The following is a 26,317-nucleotide window of genomic DNA, read 5'->3' as shown; positions in this document are numbered from 1 at the left end:
AGGTTGTCTGTCTTTATACTTCTCTGCAGGTATTGCTTTCTTCCTTTCCTGAGATCTCTTCCAAAATCTAGTGGAGAACACTTAAGTATTTTGTTGCTTGAGGTATTTTTTCCCTGTGCAGGTTGACATTACTTTTTTTTTTTTAAATGTGCTTTTTATAAAATGTACCACATAATTTTAACAAAGAAAATCCCACTATTTTTGTTTGATTTTGACAGCTATAAATCTAAACACTGGGGTAAAGAACAGAGATACTACATTTGCATTGCCAAAATCTTACTCATAATCTTACCCATTATTTCTTCCTCCTGTTTTGTTTCTTGGGGATTATTGCAGCAGCTTAAGAGTGTGATTTATTTCCTCTAAGGCATAGGCAAAGAATTTAGAAAGAATGAGAACTGCTTAAAACTGGTTTTAAGTGCTGAAATGTATTTTCTGAATTTATGTTGAAGACACTACACCTGATTTGCTGAATGACGAGGAAGAGAAAGACAGGGTTATTTTTAGTCAGTTCTCCACTGTACTGAAAATTTAAATACACCACTGTCAATTGGTGCATAATAGCATGCACTTTTTGTGGTGAACAACAATTTCTGGTAAATTGCACTTGCTTTTTTATTATAGTGAAAACAAAATATCAAGTACTGAATTAAATTTTTGTGTAATTTGGCACTATTTTCTATTTTAATCAAACTCAGTTCATGACTATTCCATCTCTGTTGCTTCAATCCATAAAAGCAGATCAGGTTTATCTGTGAAGGATAATGTTTTTGAATAATCCAATGATAAAGAAACATAGAACAAAGGCAACATTCGCAAAAGCATGGCCGTTTCAAATGAACATTTCAAATTCAAATACCTAATGAAAAGCTATACTATGCAGTCCTTGATACCTTGAAGACTGCTTATACAAGCAACTTCCTTCTGCAGAATATCTATGTCTATGTGGACAGCTTAATTTTTTCTGAGATTCCTCATGTACCTGAAACATGTCTCCAACCCATAAATATTTTCTAACTGACAAAGAGCTTCAGTCCCAGAGGCTGATTTATGAACTTTTAGGAGGAGCAGATCAGACCTTAAGGTAGGGACCCTACTCTCATTATTCTAATATCCAGAAGGTTATAGAAGGGTGAAGCTGCAACCCTGACCTGATTTTTGAGCGGCCTGGGAGGAAGAGGAGCTATTCTGCCAGCTCTGAGCTGCCCACCCTGAAACCCTCCCAAATTACCAATTCCACCTTTAAAGCCTTTCAAGAGGACTGCCAATACTTTTCTGTATTTCTGCATTTTGATTCAACACTCCTGACAGTTGTTTTCTCAGAACTCACCTATTCAGAATTAAGCTTAAAACTATAAAATTTGCTTGTGAAGCCTGTTTTCCATGGGCAGACATACAGAGTCTCTGAAGACCCGCAGTTCACTGTTCTTTTGTACCATCCTGACCTATAAATCTTTTGAGGGTGACCTGAGTACTTGGAAGTTCATTGTCCTCATAAATCTTCAGAGCACCTGTGGAAGCACATTAGGCTTTCCAATATGTCTGTGGTTGTGAGTGATCTTTATCAATGCAAATAAATTTTCCTCAGGACTGCTAACTTGAGGTATGTAATAAAGTTGAGAAGGTGGTATTGTGGAGATCTTTCATCCTGACTTTTCAGTAGAAGCATATCTCATTAGCAGTTGTTAATAAAGAAACACGCACTAAAATACGGTATTTTACAATTGTTGGATTAACACTGGAAAATCACTTCCTAGTAGATAGGTTTACTAGAACATAAAATCTTAATGTGGTTGCAGTTTTAATTTGCCTGAAAATGGAAAGGGAACTCAAGAACTGCATCCCAACCATCTAGTCATTGCCACACAGTCCATATTTAAATAAAAGAGATCAGAGATGTTTCTTGTCAAAGAAAGAAAAAAATATTAATCAGCCTAAACATAAGACTACGTGCACCAAAAATCATGTGTTCATAGCAGTAAGGCAGAGAGACTGGGCTTGGAGTTTGGATTATTTCTTTCTTTGAATGTTAGCAAGCTTGCTGAAAAATGTAGATTCTAGATAAGGCCCAACAACTATGTTTAAAAATTAATTCTGTTTCCTTTATATGACTAAACACTTTAGGACTTCACATAAGCGTCAGTGTGAGGATTCATAGCAAGCACGGTGGGAAGATCTTTTTTCTTTTCTTCTTCACTCCTATACAGAAGGTGAGCAAGTAACTCCAATCCTAGCTAAATATCCAAAATGCCGTTACAGCCTTATAATCCTCTGAGGGTATCACCTACTGTAACGCTGTACTTTTAAAGTTTTTTTTTGTTTCCCCCTCCCCCCGGGAAACAGGGAAACAAACAAATGTTTGTCTGGTTTTTTTTTTTTTTTTTTTCCTCTAGAAAAATGAAGATGGGTTACCTGAGCAATCGTTGAGGTAAAGGCACTAATGAAGGCACCTCAATGGCATTTGAAAGTTACCAAATAATTACTGGATGAGTGAATCTCTGAGCTGGTACCAGCCATGAATCCCTTGATACATTCTTAGTAAGTTTTAAGTTACAGCATCTTCAAAGCTGTGAGAAAAGGTGTGACAGTTAAAAAGTAAATATATAACTAAAATCTTTGAACAGGCTGATCTCTAAATAATTAATTTCGGCCCTGCAAGATGTGAGAATTGATGCTGAAATAATTGCGAGTGCTAATATTTCAAAATATATACGCATACACACATGCATCATTATTTTTCAAGATTCCAGATTTCACCTGAGAGAAAATTATTACCCCAAACTGATATTTTTGGAACTGCTTAGTGTCTAATTGACTAGTGGCAGTAGTTAACAATGGCAAGCCTGATGCTTGGAAATAAAACAAATGTAAGCGCTCTTACTGTGGCATGCAGTGCAGATGCCAGGTGCAGGATGATAGGATCTGCAGTGCATGGGGAAGAATCAAGCCCTGCTGTTGCACAGAGGAGGCTGCATGCTGCAGCTGGCCAGTTTATCCACTGATATGCTTCTAATTGCTCCATGAGTGCCTTTATGCATTGCTTCCAGTCCTTACCAAGAACTGGGTGAGTCATTGGGTGTACATAGGTATCCAGTCGTATTCTGCATTTTAAGCTAGAGGGACAGCAGACATTTTCTTTCTAAGTGTTGCTATAGGCCTCCTGCTGTAATAGATCTTTACGTTTTTGTGTTCTTTGGAAGTACATTAAAAAAAAAAAAAGGGTACACTGGAAGGAAGCTTTTGGGTAAAGTGATGATGGATCCTATGTATATCCACTCTTTGGACTTGTGGAAGAATGAGGGAGAGCAGTGGTGCTATTTGACAGCAGAAAGTTCAACACAGTCTCTGTTCATCAGAAACAAATAAAAGCAGTAGCTGACTCAGGCAGACTCAAGGGCTGTCACAAGCATAGTGAGAGGCATGGTGCACAGGCATAGCTTTGGACTCAGTACGTGTAGTATTGAGTGACAGTTTACTGATGATGAATTGGCTGTTGGGTTAGATGAGCTTATTGGTCTTTTCCAACGTTAATGATTCTATGATTCTAAGATGAGTTTGAGGAGTCACACTGTGCTTGCAAGGGAAGAGGTAGGGAAGAACGTTTCTGAACATCATGATTCTGCCTAGATTGCTCTCTGTAACTACCTGAAGGGAGGTTGTAGTGAGCTGGGTATTGGGCTCTTCTCTTATGTAACTAGTGGTAGAACTAGAGGGAATGGCTTCAAGCTGCGCCAGGGAAGATTTAGGCTGGACGTTAGAAAATACTACTTTTCTGAAAGAGTGGTCAGGCACTGGAATGGGCTGCCCAATGGGAAGTGGTTGATTCACAGACCCTGGAGGTGTTCAAGGAACGTTTGGATGTTGTGTTGAGGGACATGGTTTAGTGAGTACTATCGGTGATGGATGGATGGTTGGACTGGATGATCTTGAAGGTCTTTTCCAACCTTGGTGATTCTGTGATTCTTCTGCAAATTGCACAAGATGGGATGCTCATGGGAGAAAACAGAGACAGAGAGGGACGTAAGAGAAGTACCAAGGGAAATGGGAAGAGCTATGAGACTGATGTGTACCAATTTACACTATGTCCTCCTGTGCCTGGTGGTAGAAGGCCTTCATTGGCAGCCTTGGACCTGAGGAGGCCTCATGTTCCTGCTGTGGCTGTCAGTGGCTTCGCTGCTGTTGTATGTGAGGTCTATTGCCTGGAAAAGGGACTGATGGATGCCCCAGCAAGATGAACTAATGTGGAAATAGTCATCAAAAATGTTTGTGTGCAAGATGGGCCCTATTGGCATCTACAGCTCCTGCCCTGAACAAGCATGCTTGCATGCTTCCCAACTGTTGTCACAGAAAGGGCTGGTGGAGACATGGCATACAGTATTTAACATCATGTCACTGAGTGCTCTGATGTCTGTGTTCCTGTGCTTGTTAATCCTTGCTCTTCAGCCTGTTGATTTAAATACCTTTTTGTGACATTTGGAGAATAATGGAGCATGCTGACCCAGAAAGTGCCTCTGAAAGGCTGTCAGATATGATATGCATAATCAGAGCCCGTTCATTCTTCCACATGATCCCTTGCTTGCGTTGACATGGCTTCTGTAGCAAAAAATAGAGATAAATAGAAAAAGCTGCTCAAGGAGAAGACTCATTGTACATGTTACGACATCTATTTCAGTCAGGAGAGGGATTAATCCTGGCAGTGGTTCCTTAGTATTTGTTAAAGCAGATGATAGGCGGTGACAATGGCAGCTGCTTCTTTCAGTACTGCCACTGAGGAAATGTTGCCTGCAGTAGCAAAACATGTCACTGTGAAGGGACCCCACTTGTGCTGTGCTCAGAGAGACTGAGAAACCTACAGATGCTGCGTTTCTCCAGGGCAACTCCTGAAAAGTGAGGTAGTGAGGTGTTATGCTTATGAATGGTGTCACAGAAACGTTTAGTAGCTGTTGGTATGATCATAGCAGTGAGTTACTGAATTGTGAGACTGAATTCCTGAAGGAGAATGCTTGAGATTAGGAGCTTAGGCCACATTAAAAGAGTTTAGGATGTCCATGACCCACGTTAAGCTTCCTAACTGGTACTTCCATTTTAGTGGGACCAAGTACTTGATGTTCAGTGACATTCAGTATGTAGGCCCTACATATAAGACAGAGGAAGCCCTAGGAAGCAAAATTTGGTGAAGGAGAGAGGAAAAATTGTTCAGAAAAGACCCTTCTCTCCAAGTCTTCTCTGTCATGCATGTGTAAATCCCTTTCTTTATACTTCTTTTCAGAATCTGCGGAAAAAGAGTGATGCTTTCCCTCTGCTTCACTGAATGTATTGCTTTAATACTGCTGTGTAGCTTAGCTAAGGCAAAAGAGAATTTCTGTCACTTTAATGGTACTCTAATCATTGAACTACTTCACAAAAAAAAAGTCTATCCTTCTGAATCTGCTGTACTTTATATAGAAGTACTAAACACGAGTGGGAGAGAAAGAAAAGATTTGATTTATCAAGCCTTGTGATGACCAGTGACACTGATAGGAAGTCTTTGTTAATTGTATATAAACTTGTGATTTTTTTTCCTACTTTCTTTTATCTAGTAACTGAAAAGGCTGCTTTAAAAAAAAACCAACAAAACAAAAAAAAAAAAAAACAACCAAAAATATTGAGCAAAATGCTTTTTAAGTAAGCATGACAGCTAATGCAGCAGGGATGTGCTAGTTTTTTCTCATGTGTTGTCTTTTGACTTCTGGCGTTCAGGGAACATTCTTGATACAGCTTTGACTCTCCTGCATGGCAAACCCTGCAGCCCCTGAGCGATGGGAAGAGGCACTTCTGCCTGCAAATCAAGTCTGTAATGCTTTCAAGGGTGCACAGATCTGCTCTGAAGTGAGTAGGGCTATTTTGTACTCTCTGTGGATGGAATTGCCAGGGATTTCCCAGAGCATGCAGCCGTGAGTACAGTACTCACTACTTAAAGCTGAAGAGAAGCTATTGAAAGTGAAATAAAAATGTAATCAGACTTAGTTTTTAATGGAAATTGGCGGTGCGCCAATACATATTTTCACATTGCTCATTTCACAGACCAACTAAAAGAAAGTGAATAACAGTATTGATTCCTCTCACTGACATCTATACCTAAGTGCCTTGCTGAAACAAAAATGCTATGAAGAAAGTTGGGACTGAAAATTTAGAGCTTTAAAAAGTACTTTTTCTCCCCAGCTTTATAGGTGACTATACCCTTAGAATATGAAGTGTCTGAGTGGTGCTCGGCTAGGAGGAGGAGAGCTAAAAGGCTGCAGACACAGGCTGTGTTGCTTCAGCTATTGCTATGGGGAGGGTGTTTGGCTTGTCAGAGCTGTTTGTATGTAAATTGAACGCGGTTATTTGTGTTTCAGTGTTACTTAAAAGTTAAACAGCTCTTTTAGAAGGAGACTTTAGTAAAATCAACACGTGCATTCCACCCTTTTCTCCATAGGGAAGCAATTAGAAAAGCAAAGGAAGCATTCCCAAGCAGCACTGTTTAACAGTTTTTTTGCCTAATAATGATGGTGACAACTAAATGTCTCTTTAGTCTTTACATTTCACTCCCTTGTGGTTTAAACATAAGCAACTTTGAATCTTCTATTTTGTAACACCTCATGAGAGTGTATTGTTGTTATTTTTTCCTGTTCTGTAGAAGGGAAAAGATGCAGAAGATAATTTGTTTGCTTATTTATATCTTACATATTCCCAGAAGCTGTGTAAGAAATACAAACTTCCAGAAATGCAAATCTACATTTTTAAGCTTTTCTTGGATTTTCTTTCTTGGATTTTTCCTACGCAATTTTCTGAGTGTTGGTAGGCAATCCAATGTGATTATATTATATTTCCAAGGTGAACACTAGCAGTTTTACAGTCAGAAATTACGGATTTCATTCATTTAAACAGATTGTATTCTGTGTGGATATAGAAATGATGGGCTGAAATTCTGTGGCTCATGTTATGGAGGAACTCTGAAGAGCAGATCTTAGAAGCTCACTGTTCTCTGTTCTCTGAAGAAGTGTTTTTGATGACCTGTCACTCAGACTCCTACACGCTCCTACAGGATGAGAAATATACAAGCAGTAGTCTTGTGATTTTTTTAAAAAAACAACTGTATTTTACTATCACATAAGTCATCTGAGGCAGAGCATGAATCCTTCTCTCGCGACTCCAGAGCAGTTCTGGTGGTCTTTCTTCAGTTTCCTTTCATATGTGCTACATAGCTTTTAGCCCTGCTGCATGTGAAACTGGGACTTTATAGACAACTCCCTTCCACCTGACAGAAATTGTCCAGCTGGACTGTTCTAACACTCACTGAGATGGATAATACTGCAAAAACAATACATCATCATGTAGTCTGGGAAGCACGGACATTCATATGTGATCCAACTTCTGATAGCACAGCCTTAATAGCTTGTTTATACATCCTATGTGAAATTTGCTAGACATTAGAAAAGCAAACAGTAAAACTACTTCTACTGCCATTTATATAAAATATCTGCAACAATGAATTTTGAGTCAGCTACATCCTTCTGTCCTTTCATTAAGGTAAAAGAATAAAGGGCACTGCTAACTGACCAGTATCTGTAGTAATAAATGGGCATAGAAACACTCATGCTGAGTTTTTTGAGTACTGTTGTCAATGGACTCTGTGGATTTTGAGGCACACCTCCAGTGTCGGATGTGAATGGGCAGTGAGCTCAGTTGGCTGGTGGGTCTTTACCTCTTGGCACTCAAATATCACACCGTGCCCTAGAAACTGTTTCTGCTTCTAATTTTCTCTTTGTTTCCCTGGTCCTCAGTACTGTCAGTCTAAGATTTCAAACTTAAGGTTCCTTATCTTGATACTTGAAAATGTAGCAATTATGCAGTCCTGAAACATACTCACAAAGCATGTTGAGAGGAGACCTGGTTTATTTTCTAGTCAGAGTACCAGGTGGAATATTTCCACAAATTATCACACGTCTTTCAGCTCATGCAATTTTTTTTTACGTGCAGTGCTACATTATTCCACCTTGCTAATACAAAAGAAATGCCTGTTAAATACATAATCATGTGTAAGCATGATACTTTATCCCCCTTTGGCTGCTTTCCTCTGCTACCTGCACTTACAAAGGGTTGTATGGGAGTTTTTTGGAACTCTTTGTGGTCATTTAGGTAGTGTTCCCCTTATTCATTTTGCCCTTAGGTGGTCATGAGTTGTCTAAGGATGTTTTCACATTTTGCATGAATGATTTCTTGATCTCAAGACCAAGAAAGAGAATGTATATTCAGGGCTAGAAAAATTTCTGCCGTCATGCAATATTTCTCTTCAGGGAACGCTGGCAATTATCCAAGCATCAGCTAATGAAATAATCTTACAATTATTAACCTAAGAATACATATGTTCTTTCTCATTCTTGATATCAATCTCAGTCCCAGCCTATTTATCTGACGTGTCTAACCTTATCGCTCTGATCCAGTGATCTGCTTGAATTCTCTTTCTTAGTAAGTCCTCGCTGCCTCTAAGATATTCTCTAGAAAATTAATGTAAGTTGAAAGAGCCACTGAAATTTTAGTTGAGATTTTCACTTCAATTCTTACTGAATATCTTTATATGCTGTGGAATTACTATGCAATGATAACTGAACTTATCATCAAACTAACTACTGTGGAGGTTACACTGTCTGTAATATAATCGCTTCACCATTGCCCTTTATTTCTGGTTCCCCAAAGGAATATCATTATGTAATGCCCCCATTTTTTCATTGCTTAACCAAGTTCAGTGCATTGTTCTGCAATACTGACTTCTAAACTTGTGTTTTTGACTTCTGTATCTTGTTTCTTGAAGAGTCTGTCAACAGACTAGGTTTCAACAAAGTGTACTTCAGCAAGCACCTTTGGTTGTCAGAGTTAGTAAGATGTTCTAACCTGATAATTTCATTTCATCCCCTTTGTAAGAACAAATTTGTTTTTCAGACCTTTTTTCCCCTGGAGATCACAATGATGTAAATGAGAACAATACTTTGTGCATTTATGCATGTGCATGTCTCAGAGCCTACAGGCAAAATTTCCCATAAACATTTCATAGTTTCAAACAAAAACAGGTCTCACATTAAAAGCTGCTTTTTATGTTTGCAAGGATGCACTGTCTGAGCTGGATGTGCTCAGGCAAGAGCACTTCATTAGGTAATTCTTCTCTCAACTGTGCACTCTTGAAAGGTTCCTGTTTGACCTCAGAGAAGGATATACACATGTGAAGCCAATGAGCTCTTGCAGTCCCAGGAGTTATCCTTTTGGACAGTATTAGAAATTACAATAACAAATACAATATTTTTAAAGATGCTTTTTGAGGTTAACAGCTAAAGGCCATTTGAAATCCCTGCTCCATTTTCCGTTATATCACACTTAAAATTGAGTGGTGTGGTATCTAGTCCCCATGGAGATATGTGCTAATCATAACTCCATATCTTTAGCTGTTATTTAGAGGAAAAAGCACTATTTGGATAGCCAGTATAGATAATAAGCATAAACACCACAGAGTACAGAAATGATATAACAGCAGTGATGGTCAGAATCATAGCTTGAGTTCAGCAAGAACTATTACCTTGCTTTGAGTGTATTCAATTAGGTAGGTTAGGCGGCTCAGTCAGCATGTTTGACTTGTTAAAAGAAGACTACAGCCAGTTCAATTTGCAAACAGTAGCTGTATTCCCTTGTAGCCTACACCAAAGCCCTACATCGTCTGCAGATATTATGACTTTATTTGCAGAATGGCACTTGAAAGTGACATTGCAGTTATTGTTTCTTATCTTCATGTCATCAGTTTTAAGATTTCATTCTGCCTGGAATGAAAGTGTTATTCTGTCTAATGGAATCTATATTTTAGAAGTAAATAGCAGTACCTGAAGAGATCCTGGATGTCACTTTCAATGTTGTTTTCGGTCAATTCAGCACACCAGGGACAACAGTGTACGCTTCTCTCTCACCCAGATGCTTGTGCTAGGTAGCCTATGTTAATGGTTCATAGCAAATAATAGTAAGTTTTCAAAAGAGGAAAAACAAAAATAAATTGTATAATTGTAAAGAAGCTTGTTTTTCTACTGCCATTGAAAATAGTGCAGCAGTCAGAAACCTAGTGGAAGCTTTTATCTTTACATGATGATGGCATCTTAGACCAATTTAAAATACCAATGATTTGGCTTTGGTCTATTTAAAAGATGGCTGAAGACTGATGAGCAACCACCCTCTATGACATTTTGAAACTGCAGGTATCTTCAGCCAGTTGCAAAGTACATCCACAGTTTTCATGTCTACTGTGATAGTCTTCAACACACACACACACACACACATACACACACACACAAAGAACATACAACTGAACTTTGTGTTTCTTGTTTTAATATGTAGGAGTTATTCTTCAACCTACAAGATTGCACGCTTTGTTCCTAATCCATACCTGACAAACTCTTTAGTAATATTCCCAGTTGTATTATTCTTCCTGCTATTGTGACCTGCTATTATTTAGAAGTAGTCAGAATGCAGCAGCCCAGCCTGTTTTATATGAACAAAGATTATGCTTTTTAAGCTAAACTGTGTGAGTGTGTTTTAAGCCCTCTTTCTTTTTTAAAAAATTAATGTTCTTGAAAATTCTAGGTTATGTATTTGGTACAGGAAGCTATGCTGGCTATGTGTTTGATTTTTTTATTTTTTATTTTTTTAATAATAAAATAGCAAAATTCCCCATAGATAATAGTCCTGGAAGCACTACAAAGCATCTGACTTTCTTCTCTTGATTGCACCATCAATCGAAATATCTAGTTCAGTGCTCTGCCTGTCTTCCAAGTATAGTCAAAACACCAGTATTTCTTGGAGGACACTTGCTAAAAGTTTTCTTTATTACTTTAAGCCAATTCTTGTGTAGATATTACTTCTCCAGATAGAGGTGAAATTATTCAGATTTGAAGTAAAATTGTCAGGTTGAGGATAGAACAAAACGTTACATTGTAACTATATTTCTAGGATGATTTTTTTTCTTATCTTTTACAGAATAATCTCTGTACTAGAAGACCCATTTTTCTAACATGCAGTATTTATTTTACTGAGTTCAACCAGCAGTTCTCTGTGACTTAACCAGGCAAGTACCTTATGTTTATGCGCAAAATAATACACCTAGTAAAACTAAGATCTTGATTACTGCCTGCATTTCAACAGCTTTATGCCAGTGTAATTTATGGAAAAACTGGTGCACCAAATAAAAACTGCAGTGTGTGTGCAATGTAAAGAATGTGCTGGGCAAAATAGCCAAAAAAAAATTTGTTTTTAATTTGTCAGTAGTTACTGTAGGAAGTCATCATGAACTATTTGCCAATTAGTTCTCCATCTAAAAAAGAAAAATGTATTCTGACATATAAAATGTGCGCTGAGATTAAGTTGAATGTGTATATGGCTGCTTCATGGCTACAGTTTGCCTAGATTTTTATTTTTGTAAAGCTTACGTGTTATGGGTGTTTGCCTTATTTTTTATTATTTAATATTTATTTATTTATTTTAAAGATCAGGAAGATAAACTTATCTGGAAACTGATACACCATTCCATCTCATGCATCCAGACTCTTTAAAAATTCTTTTTGTAAAGCTCTGATGGGCCTCTCTTGGGTGTCTGTCACAGACGTTTTCTCAGACATCAAGTTTATAGAGTTCTTAATTCTAGGGTCAAAGGGCTATTTAGGGGAAAACAAAAATTTAAGTATATTTTTTCCTTATTACTTTTTATTAATTTTGTTCTTGTGTCCAAAGACTGAAACTATATAGAATCATCATGGCTTCCTTCTTCAGACAATCATCTGCTGTTACTTACTTCAATCTTTCAGGGTATTTTTGCCTTTCACACCTTTTTGCAAAGGTGTGTCATTGAATTCCTTCATGTGGAAAAAAAAATGTACCCACTGACATTCATTGTCACTTGCTGAATGTTTCTGGAGGCCAAACAATGGATGTAAGGTGGTGTGTTTCAGCATTGCCAACAGAAACAGCGGGGCACCTACACTGGAGCAGATTTTTAGGAGCACAGCATAAAGGCTCTTGTTCATTGTTGATGAAAATGCATAAGTAATGTTGGTGAAAATCTTGAAAAATGCATTTTATAGCTGTGAATTTGCTCTATCAATGTGCTCTTTGTATGTATTGCAGTTTCCATGCAAAGAAACCAAAGGCATTACTTTCAGAGCAGCCTATGTACTGGTGAGGTAGGGAAGGTTTCTGAGATAAGCCTTTAAATTCTCTGCTTCTGTGATGGACCTGCTGTGTCCTTTGTTACAATCTGTATCTTCAGCAGGTGGTTAATGTTGACCCACCCAACACGATCGTTAATTATACTTCTTTACCATATTAGATTAATTGCATGAAAATTCACATATTAAATTGCAATTGACTCTGACCTAGTTAACAAGTGCCAGTGATGTCTTGCTTAACCTGTTTTGAGGAGAAGCTTGCCTGATTTTTTTATAGAAAGCTTCTGTAATTTTGTTGTTTATTGCTGTTTGGCTTCTAATTCATCTGTGGCAATTGGATCTTCTAAAATCTTATGAAAGATACTCAATGAATTACCAATTCTCTGGAGTTGTGTTGCCTTCTGATTCAATCACACAGAATAATATGACCCATTGATCTTATTTGTGTCAATTTTATTGCACAGTATTATGTCATGAACATGGTTTGTGGTTGAAAAGGGAATTGTACTGCTATGCTACGGTAGTGGGAAAAAAATTAAGAGATAAATCATGAGCATCCCTTATTATGGTCTAATAGCCATCCTAATAGTCTTGTTCTATATTTACATGTAAAAGCTAATTTAAGAGGCAATATCTTCTGAAAAAAAATATTTTCTACATCAGGATGTTGTTATAACTTGCATAATCTGCAAATGATATAAGTTGGTTGTCTACCATATATCTAGTCAATTCAGTGCAGTCAGTAAGAGCCTTGACTGGGGAACATAAGTAGCCATTGTTTTTAGTGTTTGGATAGCCTTTTGTACCTTGTAAAATAATTTTTCCATTAAATGAGTTTTTCACCTTTTTTTGCAGTGATGGGCATTACTGTTTAAGGGCTTTTCACCCAAATACATGTTTTTGAATAAAAGAGAGATTAAAAAAAAAACAAAAACACTTTAAATTAGAACAAGTCCCCTGGAAGTATGGTTTAAAAGGAGGGGCAGAATTATTGTTGATATGATCCCTGCAACTCTGCTTTGGAAAGGCATCCTTTTGCCCTTCTCACATGTCTGTCCATCCAATTAAGGGGTCCTGGAAAGTTTTACTGCTCCAGTGTGTTTGGAAAAAGAACTAAAGAGAGACAAATTACTCTGTGTGAAATTTCTTTCAAGGGAAGAAACTGCAAATTGTAATCCCTATTAATACTGGTAATTCAAATCTAATCAGAGAAAAGTAAGAACAAACATTTCCTTTTTCTCCTGCAATCTATACTGGGGCTAGAAAACAGGAATTATTTTCGGAAGTTTGTCACTTATTTTCATTTTCCTGTTTATTTACAGAAGATTATGGAAATAAGGAAGAATCTCAGAAAAGTGGAAAACTCAATTGTCACCTTGACTACGGATGAAGAAGAAACTGTGAAGTTCAGGCTGAAAAATGGATGGAGTGTCCAAGATGGATGCCTTTAGGACAGGTAGTCTCTTACCTCACCAGATCTTTAGCTGGTAGTTCTCCAATGCGGGTACAGCTTTACTTCCTGACAGCTAATGATTCTGGATGTTCAGTGTCACGTTGGCCAGTATGTTCAGTTTGTCACATGAGTGTACGTCTTTTCTTTGCTAAAATCATGTATTATGCCAGCTGATGGTAAAAGTGAGGTAAATTGAATACGGTGTTATGTAGTTATTCATTTCCACAGTCAAAACATTTCTCAGCAACTGTCTTGTCTGCTTTCATTTAAGCTGTGATTATATTTCAGAAGTTAGAAAAAATACAAGGAAGGTACAATTTCTAGTATGTTTATCCTGAACTTGGAACTTGAATGTAAGTATAAATTGTGGTAGTTTTATTCATGCTGAGTGGTATCTTACTCTAAGCTGCAATATACTACCTAATGCAAGCAATAGCTTATATTCTGCTTCACTACTGATTTTGTTTTAAGTTTGAAAGTTATATGAAGAAAAGCTACATACTGATCCTACAACTACTGAAATAGTTAATTACCTTGAAATACGCAATACATTCATTCTTCTTTATTTTGAGTAATATATGTACATGTGTGTGTATATATATATACACTCAGCAGCAATTATTGTTAGCTTACAATTTGTTAATTTTGTATATGCTTTATTTTATATACCATTTTTACTGACTGCTCAAGGTAAACAGTGGAGACATTTTGCATAATTCCCTGCCAAGATTTTTATTTTAATTTATCATTTTTTACTTTATTACCAATCAGTGTAGTGTCATATGCATAGCAGGCTGTAATTCTGATGAGCTATGTCAAAGCCTCACAGTTCTAGATCCTATCTTCATGACATTATTGGAACTAATGCACTCCAGAAATAATCGTGAGCAGTTAAAAATGCTATCCAGGAGGACACTGTGACATGCAGCTATTTAAAGAAATTTATCTTCAGTAATAAAAAGAGTAAAAGCATTTATTAAATTTGATGAAAACTGGAATCTGACAATCTCTTTTTATTTAATAAAATTATGTATATTATGTATATCGATAACAAAGCTTTGACAAGCACCTCAGATGTTTTAAACAGAATCATTATACGCATATCTGATTCTGTTAGTGTTAAGAGGCTAAGCTGATTTATTAGTACAGTATTGCCTTACGCTTGGATTATTCTTTGGACATATTTCTGGAGGGTTTAGTTTCACAGTCTCTTGGACATCGTATTTTGTTGACTAGCCATCATCTTAACTTGGCCAAGAGCTATCAGATGAGCTTTTTGCCCAACCTCCATAAACTACATCTGTTCTCAATAGTTGACAACACAATAATCCTCCTCTAAAACTCCTTCTTGGGGCAGGCTATATCCTCACTTGCCCTGAAAATTCATCCTTTAATTAGTTAGCTCTGCAGATTCATCACCTGCTTTGTACATTGTTTCAGTAAAACTTCCAGTACTGCAGAATATAAGATGTAATTAGAGAGAAAGAAGGGATATCACAAATGACAAAAAGACAAGACTATGGAAATCTAAGTATTTAGCAGCACTGAGAAAAAATGCATCTCAGATAGCATAACCCATAGCTGTTGTCTTGTTTTCCCCATGGAAGTCAAGGCATTTGAATTTCAACTGGTTCTATTTTCTGTATAATGTTTGTACTGTCCTAGAGCTCACTTTGTTAACGAGGACATTAGACGAAATTGCAGAGATGCAGTCACGTTTTCTTTTTTTCTATTATGATATAATTTTGAATAAGGAAAAGAAGATGTGGTCACAGGTAACCATACCTTTATTATTGGCATCTTATCTGTAAATCAAATTTCAGCAAATAAGAATCAGATGAGGAAAAGGAAAGTAACTAATTGCTAGCAAGAGAGAGGGAGTGGATGTGTTGGGCTTCTGTATTCAACCTAACAGAGATTACTTTCTTTTAAGAGTGTGTGAAAAAATCTAAATTAACATTGTGGAATGGCAGCAGGGAATTTTGACTGCCTTCCCATAAAGCCACTAGTGTGAGTGCTCTGGAGATTAGGTTAACTTGTTTTACTAAAGTAATTTCACCATCCTCACATTTCTAATCATTTTATGTAAGTTTGTCTTTTATCTAAGGTGTTTGCATTGTCTCTTTTTACTTCTATTAATGATTTCTCTGAGTGTATGATGGCTGAATAGCAACCTGACACAGTGGTTGCATAAATTTGGAAAACACTTTTTGAAATCTGTAGTACAGTCCATGTACTATTGGGTGTATAAATGAATTTAGTGTATCATAACATTCCTAGAAAAACAAGAGGACAAAGAAGATGGGATTGCTAAGGGAGACATTAGATTTCATTTCACACTGATAATAGTTTAGAGATAGTGCTGAGCAAAATGGGATTCAATTCTGTAGCACTCCTTTATTGCAGCTAAGTGATTTCAATATCCAGTCTAAAGTGATACTGATAGTGTTCGATAGGAGGGGGATGAAATCTGAGAGCCCTGAAGGCTCAGAGGAGGCCACAAATCTCAGGCTGACTCAACAGATCCATTCAGAGCCATCCCACCTGACCTTAAGCCATTTTATTTAACCTGGAGGCTACTTGTAAGTACCCTGCAATGTAAGATATTGTTTCATGTTAAAAGGAACCATGCAACTAGATTGCATTTTGGACATCAATTGATACTACTGTAGTTATGGTTTTGGCCATGAACTTGATGCTTTCAGAAACGTTTACGGCTATGAGTTTATTGCTCAGCTGTTGTTGCCTGGTAGGAATATCATATCTGGGAAATGGTTTAAACCCTGTAGCCTTTCTATTTGTGACTGTTGAAAGTAGATGAGGTTTGCTATACAAACATGGAGGCTGTCCTATAGTCCAAAAGGCAGTGGTCACAAATTTTGTATCTGGGTGCAACTTCTCAAAACAAAAATGCAGCTTTCCTGCCAAGATGTATATCCTGCTTCTGACAGATATACAGCTAAAAAAGGTGAGTGTTGCTATTTGTTTTATATATTTAGCAATATCTGTTATCAGATTAATTTTTCATTTTCATGAAAGTTAACTAATCTGTTAACATTTTGTGATACTTGATAGCAGTGTGCACTGTAGGACCTAAATGAAATGATAGTGTTAGGAGCCTGAGGAGGGGCAGTGGAACTAATGAGAATATTTCCTTTGGCTTCTTTTGGATAAGAATTGAAGAAGAATTAAGTGAGGAAGATAAAGAAAAATGCATCAGATAAATGCTCTGTATATGCATTGAGAATTTCATAACTGTGTTTTTGTTTTCGGCATACCAGGATTTTTTCTGCAAGAATTACTCAGGAGCTACACTGTGTTGTCCTTGCTTTCCCTTTAGAAGCATTTAGTTTTCTAGACTTCACCTCACTTTCTCTACCTCTCTAACACAATACCAGGGAAAAAAAAAATAAGAGGTTGAGAGAATTTAAAATTCATTCCTCTCAGTTCAAAACTCACAGCATTTCTTTTTACTCTTGGTATAAAATGGCCACTAACTTTTGTTAGTGAAAATATTTTGTGCTGTTTCCATTACATTCCTATAGAGCAAACTCCTGAATTTGGTCTTTTCCTATACTGAACTTCACATTTTTTTGCTTAGAAAACAAATTAAATAATACAAAAACAACTATTGTTCTTAATATGGCTTTATTTAGTACATGTAGCATATTTCCATTTGAATGCATAAATTGTGTTGACATTTGACTCAATCTGCAAGGGCATATATACAAAAGTGAGCTCTCAGCACTTCCTGTATTAAAAATGCCCTCAGCAGCATAGTGTAATTTTGGCTAGACAACCATTTAGCTTTCATTCTCTGGTCGACAAGTTTGCTTTTAAGAACCTTGACAGCAGAAGCAGGCAGGCACTCATGTCTGTTTGCAGCACTCCTCTGAAAGATGCGTCACAATCTGGCAGGCAAACAGGGCAGAGAGCCTGGCATTACAGCTTCTCTGTTCACAACCAAATGTAGCTCCAGGCTACAGTGAAGCTGAGGCCATTAATATTGGCTTCCCTACTAGGCATTTATGTAAACTGACAACCTGAGAGTGGACAGACCTTCTGTAATCAGTTATTGCCTCTAAAATTTCATTAAAAATATAAAATGCAATAACAGTGGTGTTCTCATATTTGAAGTGGCACACTTTCTTTTTTGTTTTGTTTTGTTTATGTGAGCAGATAATCTACTTTGTGCAGAGATATGTTGCTTGTGGCCTGTGCAATAATTTATTAGCCTTTATGGCATCCAGGGACTTTATTTTTTTAAGATGTAGAATGCCTTTCTAAACTATATATTGCCAGTATTATTTTTAATTTGCTCTTGGCAACTGAATTTTCTTTTCTGCAGCAGAGGATAATGAAATGAGATGGATTTGCTAGAATCTTGTTTATTTAAAAAAATAATCACAATGGCAATTTACATATGTTTTACTGTTGCATCTAGATTTTGAATATTTACCATAACTGGATTAGATTCTAGTTATGTGCAGAACTGACTGGAAAATAAACTGGCATCCTGATTTGCATTCATTCTGCATCAGTGGTTCCTCTGTCAAATTTGTTCACTGTGGAAGATTTGGCCAAGAGCTGTGTCTGTGTATTACCTGCTACTGCAGGCAAAAGTCTGAAGAATGTGTTGAACCCAATCCCTGACATATATAAGAAATGGCATAGTGCTGTACAGAGAATAGGAATATTGGAATTAAAATTTACTTAGTGTTCGGTCAGGAAGCGGGTGTTTTTCTTTTTTTTTTTTTTTCTTTTCTTTTAGTGCCTAGATAGCCAAGAGCAGATAGCGTGAAGGTAACTGCTGAGCGGAAGGTGATCTCAGTGTATGATTTCCATATGACTTTCTTATGCTGTTCCTGCCCTATGAGATAGAGATGGTTTGGGGGGCATGAGTTGCTTGTGCTTTGTGACTGCACTGGCACTAGACCAGACAGCAAACAAGCTTTCTATTAGCAACATGCAGATAAACTGAAACCTTCCCCTCCAATTGAAAGTGTGTGATATGAGAGAAGAAAAAAAAATAATAGTTGCGTTTATTCATGTTTATACTTTTTCATCCTTGTGGATTTTATTTCTAGGTGTAGTTAATTACACGCAAGAAGCCCAAATGAATGTAAAGAAACAAACAATTTTGGATGCTTGCAAAATGTGCATTATTACTCAGTGCTGCCTCCTAGAACAAACAAACAAAAAAATTTCTCTTTCTATACTTATTTTCAGTCCTTAGTTTCCCAGTTTCAGGGAAAACCTCTTTTCTCATGTCTAAAGCCAGACTATCAGCATAGGGTGCCTTTTGTTCTTTTCTGACTCCGGTACAGCTGCTTCTCTCTTTGGGTTCTCAAACAGAACCCAGCTTTCTTCAATGTGGGGCACAAGTTTTCTCCACATACTTTAGAGTGAGCTATTCTGAGAACATGTGTTGAAGAGCTAAGTATTTGTTTCATCAGCCCTTTTTCACCCTGGTACTAGGTTAGTAGAGAATCAACCTATATCCTGCAGTTCACTGTCTCCTTCCTTGAGCTGTTGCATACGAAACTCATATGCAGGCTGATGCTATAATCTCACCAATAGATTTGTGTTAGTATTATTACAGATTTGTGTTTATAATTTGTAATTCCTCGTCTTTCCAACCAGTAGAGCTGTGGATTTAGTACAAACTCTTGAGGTTATTTGTTAAAAAGTGGAACCACTTAATTGAATGTAATACTGAACTAAAACACACATACATTTTCTAGGATCTATATAGAGCAGCTCCCTGACTATGCAACACTGTGCTGCATGAGTGCACATTAATGCTCCTGAAGCTTGGCCTGCCCAGACTGTAATTGAGAGGTTTGGGAAGGCTGTCCTTGAATTGTACTTGTGTGCCAGATCCTGATTACAGCCTGGTACTGCGTGTTGGTGAGACTTCCTTGTGCAACCCATGAGGTATTCAGTGAAGTTCTCTGAAGTACAGCCATGATCAAGTCAAGAGCCTGTTGGTAAAAATCAGGGACTGGATTAACAAAGGACGTTGGGTGATCAAGGTCTACTACAGGCTGCCTGATCAGGGGAGCCCATGGGTGAAGCCTTTGTGCTTTGGCTACAGGAAGTGTTGTGCTTGCAGATTTTCATCTTGATGGGGAATTTCAACCACTTGTCTGTTGGGAAATCCAGTAGACTCCTGGAGTGTGCTGAGACCTCCTGATCCAGCTATTAGATAAAATGACCAGAGAAGAAGTGTTCCTAGACCTAGCGTTCACCAATGCAGAGGAGCTTGTTAAAGAGGTTAAGGTTGGAGGCAATCTGAGATGTAGTGACTGTGCCCTGGTAGAGTTTGTGATCTTGAGGAATATCGGCCTGGCAAAAAATGAAATCAGAACTTCGAACTTGAAGAGAACTTTTGGCTGTTTAAGGAATGATTGAGACTGCCTTTAGAGAGCAGAGTAGGCAGTTCTTTAAGGATACCGTTCTTCAAAGCACAATAGCTCTCTATCCGCCAGCATAGGAAATCAAGCAGAGGAGGCAGAAAATCAGCATTGCTGAAGAAAGACCTGCTGGTTAAACTGTGGGAAAAGAGGAACATGTAAAGGCACTGGAAACAGGGATATGTGGCCTGGGAAGAATACAAGGCATGCAGAGATGGGATCAGGAAAGCCAAGGTGTGGAACCAAGGTGTGGTGATGGATGAGAAAAATAACAGGAAGCGATTCTATAGATACATTAGTCAAGAAGAGACAGACCAAGGAGAATATATCCCCCTCTGATAAATGAAAAGAGGAAACTGTCTACAACAAGTATGGAGTAGACTGAGGTCCTCAACAAGTTCTTTGCCTCAGACTTCACTGGCAGTCTTCCTACATCTCTCATGTCCCTGAACCTTAAGCATAGGACAGGAGAGCAAAGCCATTCTTTTTCTGTAAAAGAAGAATAAGTCTGAAATCACCTCAAGAGGCTGAATGTGCACGAGTCTGTGGGGTCAGATGACATGACATGACGGAATCCCGAAGGAACTGGCTAATGTGGTTGCCAAGAAGCTCTCCATCATATTTGAAAAGTCATGACTGTTGGGAAAAGTTCCTGGTGACTGGAAAAAGGTAAACATCACTCCCATTGAATGAAAGACCTGGGGAACTATAGGCTGGTGAGCCTCGCCACTGTGCCTTGGAAGATCATGGAATGGATCCTCCTTGAAGCTAAGGCACATGCAAGACAAGGAGGTGATATAAGACAGTATGACTTTACCATGGGCAGATATTGCCTCACCGATCTGGTGGCCTTCTACTATTGAGTGACAGCATCAATGGACAAACAAAGAGCAACTGATATCATTTATCTGGACTTCTGCAAGGCCTTTGACATGGTCTCACACCACATACTTATCTCTAAATTGGAGAGAGGTGGATCTAAAGGATAGAATATTCGATGGATAAAAAAATCTGTGGATGGTCACAGCTAGAGCGTTGTTGTCAGTGACTCTGAGTTCAGGTGGAGGCCAGTGATAAGTGGTGTCTCCCAGGGATCAGTCTTGGGACTGGTGCTCCTCAACAATGACATTGATGATGGAATTGAGTGCACCTTCAGCAAGCTTGCTGTTGACACCAAGCTGAGTTGTGCAGTTGACATTATAGAAGGAGAGAATGCCATCCAGAGGGACCTGGATAAGCTTGAGAAGTGGGCCCACATTAACCTAATGAGTTTCTACAAAGCCAAGCGGAAGGTATTACACTTGGGTTGGGGACATCCCAGATATGAGTACAGATTAGAAGAAGAGATTGTTGAGAGTGACCCTACTGAGAAGGAGCTGGGGGTTCTGGTGTACAAAAAGCTGGACATGAACCAGCAATGTGTTCTTGCAGCCTGGGCTGCATCAAAAGAGAGGTTACAGCAGAGAGAGGGAGGTGATTGCCCTCCTGTACTCTGCCCTTGTAAGGCCCTATCTGAAGCACTGCATCCAGGCCTGGGTCACCCAGCACAAGAAGGATGCTGAGCTGTTGGAAGAGGTCCAGAGGAGGGTCACTAAGAACATAAAGCTGGAGCACTTCTACTATGAAGGAGGATTAATTGAGCTGGGCTTGTTTACTATGAAGGCTCCAGGGAGACTTCATTGTGGCCTTCCAGTACTTAAGAGGAGCTCATAAACAGTAGGGGGACCAACTTTTTTACATAATCTGATAGTGACAGGATAAAGGTGACTGGTTTTGAACTAAAAGAGGGAAGATATAGATTAGATCTTATGGGAAAATTTTTCACTCAGAGAGTGGTGAGGCCCTGGTACAGGTTGCCCAGAGAAGCTGTGGATGCTCCATCCCTGGAGGTGTTCAAGGCCAGATTAAATGAGGCCTTCGGCAGCCTGATTTGGTGCCTGATTTTAGTAGCTGGCAGCCTTACCAACTGCAAGGGAACTGAAACTAAATGACCATTAAGGTCTCTTCCAACCCAGTCCATTCTATGATTCTGTTATTTTATTTTTCTAGTATCTTCTCAGAAGACACAGCACCAAGAGGAGAAACACCAAATTATCACCGGTCTCTGCAAATGGATTCAACAATAAGCAGACACTTATGTGGTCCTCCTTCTCTTTTTTTCCTTTTACAAAATGTAAGTATCGAGTAAATATACAAGTGACTTATTCTGAGCTGAGATAGCAAATACAGAGGTTTTGCTTACATGTACACTAAGGAGAAGGATGGTGCAGCCCTAAAAATAGGGGTCAGAGAGAAGTGAGCTAGGCATTTAGACAGGATTTGAGTGTCCCTTGTGGTTTTAGAGAAAAGCAAAGCACTTCACTGATGTGTCAAAATATGAACAAAGTTGCCAGCTGAATCTTCATCTGAGCTACTTGCTGTAAAGCTTCTAAAGGGCACACATGTCAACCTGGCACAGTGTTCTGTGCCCGCCTTTGCCAAGAGGTGGTTTTCAGGTCCTGAAGTGCCTTTTGGATGACTGGAGCCTGTGCAAACAAGCAATTGAAGGGCAATAGTTAAAGAGATACAAGGGGAGTGTAGTTCTGTGAACTTACTGGGAAAGTCTTTGACTATTTATTTCTGTTATATCTCATTGGACTTGCTTTGGAGTTTTGAAGTTCAATGTTAAAGTAAGAAGAAAAGCGTGAGAAGTTCACAGTTTTGGGCTGGAAATGTTTGATATAATTGAGGTATCAGACTTCAGAGAAAAGGATTAAAAACTGAGAAATAGTGCTAAGGAAGTAAATAAGAAAGCAAAAAAGCCTTTAGAAAAAGGAGGCAGAAGTGAAAAGAGGCTATTCAGAATGCCAGCACTCTGTCCTATGAGTTAGCAGTCAAATATTCCCGTCCATTTCCTATTGCAAGCCCTGCATTGTGGCTTCTTTCCACCACTGACTTCCCAGGGCTTTCCAGAGTGACAGCAGCTCTGTTGTGCACCCATACCATCCTGCCAGGCCTGTGAGCCAGTATATAATCACCAAATATACAGATGTTATAATTAAGAAATATCCAGGAAAGTTAGGCTAATTAGATTATTTTAACAGGAAGATAATAAATGGAAAATGCTTACTGATGTTGTGGGCTCACAATATTCTCCACAAGGAGCGATCTCCAAGAAGAGATCCTTTTTCAGTGGCAGTCAGCACTTAAATAGGATGTAGGAGCCAGGTTCCACCCCTTCCAGCAGCACAGTTGAATTACCTTCACCTGTGCTCCATGGCTGACTCATTGCTTGCCTCAGATGATCAATCAGAGGTTCAGGCCGTGATTCAGCAGTTCCCATACAGCCAGTAAGTTGGTCTTTGTTGCTGACGTGTTCCTCGTGGAAAGTTATGGTTCTGGTGTGCCCAGTCATAGGTTTGGTGTATCGTTTGCTGTGCTGGATGTGACTTATCAGCATACAGAATGAAATTAGGAAATGGAAAGATTAAGTGTTTTCATCATAGTATTTGACCAACTTATCTGTGGTTGATGTGGTGGCTACCATTCTGTATTAATTATGCTTACATTGAACAGCTTGGAATCATTTATCCGTAAGGAAAGTTGCTTCGTAATCCCAGGCAGTTAGTGGTTGTCTTATCAGCTAAAGAAAAAAATTACCTTTTGCTAGCTGTAGACCACAGGGAATCTCAGTGACGGTAGTGAGCAAGGTGCACTATCCTGAGTCCAATTAGTGCTAACGAATAAATTATGCTTTGCACATTAATCATGCAGTAACCAGACATGGTTGTTATTACTCTTGTAAAGTCTGTTTCTGGATTTGATTGGTAAGAGATTTTTTTAAAATCAGCTGTTACTAGCTGTGTGATCTGTTTTACGCCAGGTATCAGTGGCTTCTATTTCATGACTTATTAAGTTGTGCTCAGTCTCTTGTATTCTTTATGAAAGTATGCATTTTTTATTTCTAGTTTTTGATGTGCTGAAGTTTCATTATTGTATCTGTTATGTTTAGTGAATTCAGGTTCTTGAACTCATATCAGAGGATTTGTTAAATCCTGATACTTCCATGAATTCAAAGGGGAAACAAATTCTGTGCAACACAGATGGAATCAAATGAATAAAACCTCAGGCTTGTGTACAAGTGTGTACATATGATATTTCTTGTATTTAACTAAGATGTTTGATAGCAGTCCCAATCTTCCTGAGCTCTCTGCTTGTACTTGGCTCAAGGAATAGCAATCTGAATGCTTGACCTCCCACCATTCTACATTTTGAGATGACAGTTTTCCACTGGGAAAAGTAACTTAGCCGCTATCACTAGAAAATAAACTATGCTAGTTTTATTATACAAAATCACCACTTCATGACTTTACAGCTATATTGCCGTTGTCACTAGATTATATTGGGCTGCACAAAAAATGGGGCAGTGTTCTGACAGCGTATGTGAACAATGATTCATAAAAAATTAGTTGCCAGTACAAGACAAACCCAAACACATGCAAATTAGATTATTTGTGAAATGTAATTACCCATAGTGTGGGGAAATGTTTTGATGTGCTCATTTCATGTCCTGTGCACAACTATCTTACCACATTTTTTATATTAATGGGACCAACAATGATGGAGTCTCAGGAGCAAGGAGTATCTGCCCTTTTATCTGAGATAAAACCAGTCTCAGTTTCTGCAAGTGCTCAGCTCCACCTGCTCCTTCTGCCTTTTTCTGCATCCTGACCACTTCATTTAAAACCCATAATTCCCAGCAGGTGGGTGTGCTCTATATGTGGTAATTGAAAATAATTATACTTGGAGAAAAGAAGAAACAAAGGGGAAAATTTCAAAAGCTAGACAGAAGGAAAAAAAAATAAGCATTTAATATTAAAAATGGAAGGTTAAGAGGAGAAGAAATAATGCTGAGCTGAAGCACAAGGAAGAGGCGAATTGTAGCAAGGGCAATATGAAAACAAATAAATGTTAAAGAGAAATTAAAGAAAGACATTTTATGGGCATAAGGGAAGCAGAAAGTAAGCAAACCAAAAAGGGAGAACCAAATTACAACCTGCACGTAACTTGTGTTTTCACCTGTACTTTGGCCTTCCCAAACAGAGTCAAGTCTCCTGTGAAAACCTCTTTCTTAAATAAGCATTTTTTTTAAATTCCAGTCTGCCTCCTTTTGTGCCCCATTAAAACTGACAGAGAAGTCAGCAGACAGGTGAGGGATACAATGACCAGCAGGGAGTTTTTTTTCTTCTTTATGATGTTTTCTTCCTTCTGTTGCTGTTGTTGGTTCTGGTGATTTTTTGTACTTTTGTTTTTAGTCGTGTTTCAATATTAGTTACTAAATGCAGAGCAGATGGAGCACAGATAACGTGTCGGTTCCTTTAATGACAGTCCCCTGGCTTTATAAAGAGGGAATCATTTCTAGATTAGGAAATTGCCATTTTGAATAGTGACCATGATCATTGGAGTTTTGTGGTGACAGCTCTTCCTGCTGTTAGCAGAGACGTTATGACAGCAGCACTGCGATGAAAAGGGAAACCTCTTCACAGAGCCCTAATCCTGCATCCTTTTAAGAATATGTTATAGGACACACTCAGAAACAGGGCACAAAAGTAGTGGGAACTTAGGGCTGGTTCAAAACAATAATTTCTGTCAGTCTGTAATAGAGATGATGCCCAAATTTTCTGCTATTCAGACACTTCTGTACTGTACTCAGTAGAATGGGTTGAAATTATTTTTTAAAATCAGTTACGCATAAAAATCTTTTGTCAAGAGGCAAAATAGAAAAGTGTTCAAAAATGTTTCAAAATGTTCAAAAAAAGTGAATGCAATTTTCTAACCATTTTCTACTCTTCAGTGTTGATTTACTTTTCTTCAGCCCTGCCAAATTGAAATTAGAAATGAATTATCACTATAGTTATAGTTATTTCTTTATTTTAAATCTACAATAGCAAAAAAAAAAAAAAAAAAAAAAAAAAAAAAAAAAGTAGCATCTTAAAGAGAGAATGCTGAGATTTCCCACTTGGGTCAAGTGTTTCTGAAAACAGATCTGAACTTTACATTAAACTTTGTTACATTTCAATTGTGAAGAAGCTGCAAATGAACTGTTGTTTGAATATAGCTAGAGGGCAGTTGCACATTTTTTATATCATTATGCTCAGTAATCACTTGTGTAGGAGCTGTTAATCACTCCATGCAGATAGCAAAAATATGTAGTATTTGTGTGGTCTTATTTAAATTACACGCAAACAACTTAT

General features: G+C 38.1%; 1 long non-coding RNA gene across 17 annotated transcripts in view; it reads left to right on the top strand.

Annotated features, from left to right (window-relative positions):
- The window catches only part of LOC116216567 (uncharacterized), a 488,234-nt gene that overhangs the window by 376,838 nt on the left and 85,079 nt on the right, over nucleotides 1-26,317 (top strand). For 16 of the 17 annotated variants that reach the window (XR_014883027.1, XR_014883040.1, XR_014883033.1 and 13 more), the window contains 3 exons: nucleotides 11,032-11,119; nucleotides 13,538-13,671; nucleotides 22,134-22,257. This is a non-coding gene — a long non-coding RNA (uncharacterized LOC116216567). Of the gene's footprint in view, nucleotides 1-2,124; nucleotides 2,211-2,393; nucleotides 2,539-11,031; nucleotides 11,120-13,537; nucleotides 13,672-22,133; nucleotides 22,258-26,317 lie in introns of all 17 variants that reach the window. The other variant, XR_014883031.1, reaches the window with a different exon arrangement.

The sequence above is a fragment of the Meleagris gallopavo genome, chromosome 4 (genome assembly GCF_905368555.1).
Source record: "Meleagris gallopavo chromosome 4, MGAL_WU_HG_1.1, whole genome shotgun sequence".
NCBI lineage: Eukaryota > Metazoa > Chordata > Aves > Galliformes > Phasianidae > Meleagris > Meleagris gallopavo.
The sequence above is the reverse complement of the archived record's forward strand: the minus strand, read 5'-3'. Positions and strand labels throughout refer to the sequence as shown.